Consider the following 8,512-nt stretch of genomic DNA (forward strand, 5'->3'; position numbering starts at 1 on the left):
AAGATGTTACTTACCTCGAGCAAGCCAAATCCAATACCGAGCAAGATGTACAATACTCCAGAAATTCCATTCCGCGCGTATCAATCTCCATATACCTACCTATCTCCTCAATTCAAGCCAAATGACTCGTATCTATTCAAACAATATGTAAATTAATCACAATTTACTCTAATGCTTACAATTTAACAATTTACAAAAATTCTCAACTTCGCTCTAAAAATCGATAGTGGGGCCCACGTCTCGAAATCCGATGAAACTCACAAAATCCAAACACTCATTCCAATACGAGTCCAACCATACAAAAATTATCAAATTCGACATCGGATTTACCTTCAAATCTTTATTTTACATTTTTGAAAGATTTTCTAAAAATCTAATTTTTCTTCCATAACTTCCCGAATTCATAATGTAAATGAATATGGAATCATGAAATATAATCCATATAGGATAAGGAAGACTTACCCCAATGTTTTCCCGTAAAAATCGCCGAAAAAGTGTGTCACGACCCGGAATTCCCACCGTCGGGACCGTGATGACGCCTAACATTACACTTGCTAGGCAAGCCAACGTTAGAGAATCGTTAAACCAAATCCTTATTTCTATTCAGTAAATAACAATAATTAGCTAAGATGAAGTATAATAAGTGCGGAATAATATAAAAACTATATTAATTACTACCACCCGGATCTGGAGTCACAATTCACGAGCATTCTAGAATTCACTACAAGTAATAGTCTAAAAGAAATACAACTGTCTAAATGAAAGAAACAGTAGAACAGAAAAGATAGACGGGGACTTCAAGGACTGTGAACGCCGACATATCTACCTTGAGTCTCCAGATAGCGGTCCAATAGCAAAAATCTCGATCAACCCGAGCCGGTACCAAAATCTTCACAGGAAGTGCAGAGTGCAGTATCAGTACAACCGACCCCATGTACTGGTAAGTGCCGAGCCTAACCTCGACGTAGTAGTGACGAGGATAAGGCAAGGCACCTACAAATCAACCTGTACAATTTAACAGTGTATATACAAATAACAGTAATGAAGAGCTAGACAGGAAATATCGGGAGGGAGAAACATTCTGGGGGAAATACGAGATAAGGAACTACAGCAGAAATGATAACTGGAACAACCAATATACTATGAATCAAAAGAAACAACAAATACAGTAAAGGAAAAATGCATGGCATCACCCTTCATGCTTTTACTCTCAATCTCACCATAAAAACAATAGAAACGGCACGGCATCACCCTTCGTGCATTAACTCTCATATCATGGCCGGCATCACCCTTCATGCATTAACACTCACAATATGGCGCGGCATCACCCTTCATGTATTAACACTCTCCCTTAGCATAATACAATTAACAATTAATCAACAGGGAGATCAAATAACACGTACAAGCCTTACTTCAATATTTGGTTCCACAATATCAATCTCAACTTGAAATAAATACTCAATTATCACCAGAAAAATACGTAAACATGATAAGAACGATATATTTAACAACATTAGTCTAAACACGTAGCAATTAGGCATGGGAAATAGACAATAAAAGAAAAACGGGAGAAACAGGGAAAACAGGTAAATTGGCGGCGCATAAATACTCGTCACCTCACATATACGCTGCTCATATGAATTTCACATAGTAAATAGTCTGAGGTTCCTAATTCCCACAAATCAAAGTTAGACACAACACTTACCTTGCTCCGAAGGCCACTTAATTCTCAATCACAGCCTTTCCTCTAAAATTCACCTCCAAACCACTCGTATCTATTCAAAAATGACTCAATAATAACAAATATTGCTAAAGGAATCAATTACATTGCATAAATTTAGATTTCCCAAAATTTCCTCCAAAAAGTCAAAAATCGACCTCGGGCCCGCTTGGTTAAAACCTGAGGTTCGGACCAAAATCCATTTACCCATTCACCCCCGAGCCCGAATATACAATTAGTTTTGGAATCCGACCTCAAATTGAGGTCTAAATCCCCAAATTTCGAAATCCCTAGTTTCTACCCCAAAACCCCCCAATTCCACCATGAAAACCATAGATTTTAGGTTGAAATCTTGTAAAATGTAGTGAAAGATTGACAGAAACTAGTTTAGAATTACTTACCTATGATTTGGGGAAGAAATGGTGTTTGGAAAATCGCCTCTTGTGTTTTAGGTTTTGAAAATAGGGGAAATGAATCAAAAATCCCATCCAAAAGTCATTTTGATCAGCTGCAGATGTCGCATTTGCGACTTGGGCTTCGCAAATGCGAGAAAAGTATCGCAAATGCAAACTCCTCACATCTCTGCTACCTTCGCAAATGCGAATTATTCGTTCTCAATTGCGAACATTGAACCATCGCAAATGCGATGGAAATCTCGCAAATGCGAGAATCCCAGTCCCAGCTCATCTTCGCAAATGCGAACAACCATTCGCAAATGCGGACTATGATGATCGCAATTGCGATTCTGAACTTCAAAAATGCGAAGGTCCTCTTCCAACCCCACTGCTCACAAATGCGAAGCTTCTTCGCAAATGCGATGCTCGCATTTGCGAGCCAGACCTCGCAATTGCGAAGTCTGCATACCTGAAGCACACCAGCTATGATTTCTACGTTCAATTCACTCCGTAGCCTATCTGAAACTCATCCGAGCCCTCGGGGCTCCAAACCAAACATGCACCTAACTCTAAAAATATCATACGAACTCGCTCGCGTGATCATATCGCCACAGTAACACCTAGAACGACGAATTTAGCACCAAATCAAACGAAATTCTCAAGAACACTTTAAAATTTCTATTTTCTCAAATGGACGTCCGAATCACGTCAAACCAACTCCGTTTCTCACAAAATTTCATAGACAAGTCTTAAATATTATAATGAACCTGTACTGGGCTCCAAAACCAGAATATGGACCTGGTACTAACAATGCCAAGCATCAATCAATTCTTAAAAATATTAGATTTTCAGACATTTAATTTTCATCAAAAATCCATAACTCAAGCTAGGGACGTCCGAATTCGATTCCAGGCATACGCCCAGGTCCCAAATTTCATTACGGACCCACCGGGACCGTCAAAATATGGATCCGGGCCCGTTTACCAAAAATGTTGACCAAATTCAACTAAAATCAACTTTTAAGATAAAAATGCTTATTTTCATAAATTTTCAACATATAAGCTTTTCGGAAACACGCCCGGACTGCGCACGCAAACCGATGAGGGTGAAAATAAGGTTTTTAAGGCTTAAGAGCACAGAGTCGAGTTCTAAAACATAAGATGACCTTATGGGTCATCACAAATCGCCTAAACCGAGCTCCCCAAACTCACAAATGAGTATAAATGGCAAAACTCCCTGTTTTATGGGGTTTTTGCGTCTGTGGCACCACAGGTGGTGTAGGGCGCTTCCTGTGGCGCCCTTTCCAGTACTTCCAGCAGTCCAAGCGCCAGGGATAGTGCCCCACGCTACCCTGGGCGCTGACGGCAATAGAAAATCATTCCCGATACGGAAATAGGCATAACTCTCTCATACGATATCCGAATTCGACAATTCTTTTGCTATGGCTCCGTAATTTTAATACGGATCTAATGCTTCAATTAAAACTGAATTTGGAACTCATTTGCTTAATGTTATATCATGTATTCTTGAAAAATAAACGTCGAACATTCTAGGAATATCCAACTTAAATTCCGTTAACCATCCGAAATCCACCCGAGGCCTTCGAGACCTCAACCAAATATACCAACAAGTGCTAAAACATCATACGAACTTAAATTATGCCTCAAATCACATCAAATAATACTAAAACCACGAATCATACCCCAATTCAAGCTTAATGAACTTTAAATCCTTCAACTTTCGAACCTCGCACCGAAACATATTAAATCAATCCGGAGTGAACTCAAATTTTGCGTACAAGTCATAAATGACATAAAAAAGCTATTCCAATTTCGAGAATATGATTCCGACATCGATATAGTAAAGTCAACTCACCGGTCAAACTTCCAAATTTTAAATTTCATATTTTCGTCATTTCAAGCCAAATTTAACTTCAGACTTCCAAATAATTATCCGGACACACTCCTAAGTCCAAAATCACCATACGGAGCTGTTGGAATCATCAAAACTCTATTCCGGGGTCGTTTACACATAAGTCAATCATTCGGTCAACCTTTTCAACTTAAGCTTTCATCTTTGAGACTAAGTGTCTCAATTCATTTCGAAACCTCACCGGATCCGAACTAATTATCCCGGCAAGTCACATAATAACTGTAATGCACAAATTGAGCAGTAAATGGGGGAACGGGGCTGAAATACTCAAAACCACCGGCCGGGTCGTTACATTCTCCCCCACTTAAACATATGTTCATCCGCGAACGTGCCAAGAGTTGTTTCCAAGCCATCACATCACTATTCCATCTTACCACGCACATATCCGGGGGTGATCCCACGACACCCTATTCCATATAGGCCTGACAACACAACATATTTGAAGATCATTACTTTAATCTTAGTCCGTAAAACTTAGAACCCAATTTCCAACATCCAGAATTTCTTACAAGACTCGAGTCTCTTATCTACACACTATATAAGTTTGAACAAGTTGTATCCAGCCATAACACATGACCCCAGATATAGTCACATAACATACTACACAACTCGCATACTCGCAGCACCATTTCGGATCGCAGTAACTACTCAAAACCAACCCGGTACTAGTATTAAACCTCATATCAAACAAAACCTCATTCCCAAAACCTTCGTACACTGATGATAATTAAAGAAAAATGTGGAATCTCATAACCACTTATCAGACCAACTAGTCATGGAGCTCTCTCGCCCCAACCAGAACCATAATCACTTTTTAAGTCGACTTTCGATATCATCCTCCCAAATATACCATTATTAAATCCGATAGTACACATTCTAGTTCCGATGACCTTATATTATCAAACACAACTATTCCATATACACGCCACACCAATATATCTCACGCCAAAAACTGTGCAATCTGTGCACTTAAAAATGGAAAATATCTCAAAGAAGAGAACTGTTTCGCAAGTTCAGCTAGCACCACCACAACCTAATATTTACAACCAACTCTTCAAATTTCATGAAGAGGATAACCGTAGGCACATGTACACAATTCCTCAAATATGCTGCTCATGTAATTTTTATCGTAGAGGAAGGAAAGCAGTGAAATCTGATAAATTATCAAAGAAATAAAATTCCCACACACGGCACGGACAACTCACGTGCCAATAATATGAATCGCCTGGCATGGTCACAGACCTCCAGTCCCAGCATATCATACAGGAGCAATTAAACAAGTACACTTGTATATGATAATGAAATAAGATTCTCATGCTCCTGGAGTGGAATAAATAACACGCCATAGTGTAAGCATGTGCAAAGTCTGCTATCACACTTCAAATTGGCAATTTAACGCAGAAATAGTAACTACCCCGTTTATTCAGGGAATTAGCCTCTTTGTAATCTCAAGTGTAGCCCAGATAGTTCTCAACAAAGGTAAGAACATGAGAAACGTTATAACTTTATGCTTAACATTCAACTCTAGGCATATCATAGCCTAAGCATTCTTCTGTGTATGAATACTTGCCCCGATTCTCGCACATGGGCTCAAACCTCACATATATACGCACTCGTAGCGCGTAGCTGTCCCAAATAATTAACGCAACTAGTACCTCCACTGGATTTAAATAAAATACTCACTTCAAACAGGTCACAACCTTGAAACGATATGCTTCTGAGAACTCCCAGTCTCCAAATTCATAGGATGCATGAATCATCATAACTTATCTCAACTCTAGCCTTTGAATGACTAATACATCTCTCATGCACAAACATCCCACGAGGAATTCTTCCAAAATTTTCCGTGCCACATAGCAATAACTAGAATATCAACATTCTATTAACCAGGTGAGTACCGCAATACCGATGAACATCCGTAAGTCAAAACACTATGCGCCTTCTGAAATGCGCACCCTTCTCAAGGATTACCGAGCAGTTATAGCATTCACCTAAATATCTAAAACTGACCATGCTGTCCAAAATTTTTGACCTTCACTTCAAGACTGAACTGCCAACTTGTAGATGTAAATCTGAATCCCACACAACACACCACGTCTATCATGCCATCACGTGACAAGCATAAGAATTTAATTATAAGCTCTGAGTCACCAGCAAATTACATACCCGATTAGTTAGAAACCTTTCTCTTGTTTCCTTCCAGGAGGAAATCACAATACACAACATGTTCTCCACACCGGTAGAAAATATCCGATTATAGCCAAGGTAGAAATCATTAAGAACATTTTGAAATCCATTTGCACATAACCAAGCTATTAGAGCTGAATCTCCCTAACTCTACCAAGCCACGCAGGTCACCAAATCCAAGAATATTGCCACCAAAACATCTGTAAAGTCTCACCAAACACATCATAATTACCGAAGAACCGATCATACCATTACCATACTGGCCAAGCCTACTACCCAGTCATTCTATTTTCTCTGAGTTTCTTCTGAATTATCCTCAAGTTAACACTTCTCCTTGTCAGAACACTACGATCCTTACCCAAAGCTCGCTACAACACATCCTAACATAAAAGCACATCGCCCTAATGCCCATAAGTCATTGTATTCTTCTTAAGAACCCCCATAAATACCACAACCGAGACACCCACTCTGAAAATACCGTATTTTAGTCTAAAGTTGTTTCCTTCACCTTCTTAATATTGACATATAAAATCCATAATGATATAAAAAATGCCACAAGTCTCGATACCATCCAACTTAAATCTCAGATTCTAGCCATATACAAATCTGCCAAAAATTCTCAGTTGCTACATATAAATCTTGAATCCATTAGAACTTTTTCGAGAGTCATCCACTCTGCTCAAATCTCAATTGCACTGCCCAAACGGGTCGAACTTCCTATGCTCAATTAGTACAACAACACCCCAAATAAGTAACCATGCCTTAACACAAATGAGAAAATCCATACACCGTGCACATTACATTCGTCACGAATAACAACTCAACTCATTCCGTAATTTTCATATGCTCATAAAGTGGAATATAACCCGTATCCAGGAATTTCCTTAATCGAGTCATCCTCGATCTCAACCTCTGCAAGTCATAATTAATCCACAAGTACGCCTAGGACCAAAACAAATACAACACATAATCGTGCAATCAAATCGTAGATAACAGACTCCCCACTTGGCTCAAAGCCATAGAACAAAATATTCCATAACTCACAATATCCATACTCTATTACTTCCATAATACTGTAGTCAGTTCAACAAAAATTCTTCTCAAGCTCATGCCACACCAACCATAAAATACCTCAATTATCCGCTAAGTTCGCATTTATTTTTCTTGACAGTCAAGTCGACTTTCTCAACCAGATTCAAATTCATATCTCAACACGTACACCCCGGTGGTAGAAAAGAAAGCCTCCACATAATATCATAATGACCGCACATCCGTAGTTTACCTAGCAGGTGATAACCCACATGTTTAGCTTCAAACTGACATCTCTCCATAACCTTTCACAACCACAACTACTATGCCATCACTTAATCTTCCTGTGTCTAAACTCACCACAAGACATGAAAAATCAACTTTATTCCACATTTAAACAACATGAAAAATCTTTCAACATACTCATAACTTGAGACTATACGTCACATCAAGATAGAAATCAAGCACCCAATAGTTCTTTTTACATCCCAAACAAAGTTTTCTCGTCATATTCGAACCATCTGGACAGATCCCGCAGTCACATCATACTCCTCATATAGCCATCAAACCGCTCATCGATCCACAAATTCTACTCATAGGGACATTACCGGATATATGAGTCCAAATGTACAAGTTCACACAACTGAATCAATTCCGCACGATAAGAAAAAAAAGATGGGAAATTATCCTAAATGCCATGTAGCCTCTCGAAGATAATTATGGACGTCATTATATCGATCTACAAGACTCTACTTGACATTTGCTCATGACTTGTAGAACCTATGAACCTAGAGCTCTGATACCAACTTGTCACGACCCAAAATCCAACTATCTGTGATGGCACCTAACTCAACCCGTTAGGTAAGGCAATTTACAAATATCTGATTCAAATAATATTTAACTAACTCTACTAAACACCCGAAAGACTGGTAGTACAAATCATTCATCTGTTCAAACTGTACATAAACAGATTCTTATAAATCTAAGGCTACCATGAACAAGAGGCAGCTATGACCGAAACACATGTACATCTTCAAATCCAGCTCCCATCGATCACAACAACGTCAACATCCAATATATGCACCCAAGGTGCAGAAGTGTAGTATGAGTACAACTGACCTCATGTACTCAATAAGCAACAAACCTAACCTTAGGTTGAAAGTAGTGACGAGCTGGAACACAAGTCGGGGTCCAACACCAATAGCCAACAACATTTCATAACAGTATAATTTAAAGTAGCACAAGTAAT

This window comes from Nicotiana tomentosiformis, chromosome 6 (assembly GCF_000390325.3).
Source record: "Nicotiana tomentosiformis chromosome 6, ASM39032v3, whole genome shotgun sequence".
NCBI lineage: Eukaryota > Viridiplantae > Streptophyta > Magnoliopsida > Solanales > Solanaceae > Nicotiana > Nicotiana tomentosiformis.